Below are 347 nucleotides of genomic sequence, written 5' to 3' on the forward strand. Positions count from 1 at the left end.
TAATGTACATCATTCCTAATGCAAAAACATAGACACCCACTCATACTACAGCCAGGTACCAGTGCTGCGTACCGTAGCCTAATACGACAACTTAGTCTTACTTAGATTGATTATAAGTGTGAAGATTTATTCTGAAAAACTACAAAAAAAATGACCAGATTTTGAATTCAGAATTTTCTTTCTGCCTTGTTTGGGTCTCACGATACAACAAGGAAGACTACAACTTTGCAAAAACGAGTACGAAATAACAGTCTCTAGGCAGTTGCTCCATTTATGAAGCTGCATTTACAGTCATACCAACAATATGGGTTGATATTCTCTTGTACAAAGTCCTCTCTGAGTAATAC

This window comes from Cynoglossus semilaevis, chromosome 15, assembly GCF_000523025.1.
Source record: "Cynoglossus semilaevis isolate Cse_v1.0 chromosome 15, Cse_v1.0, whole genome shotgun sequence".
NCBI classification, from domain to species: domain Eukaryota; kingdom Metazoa; phylum Chordata; class Actinopteri; order Pleuronectiformes; family Cynoglossidae; genus Cynoglossus; species Cynoglossus semilaevis.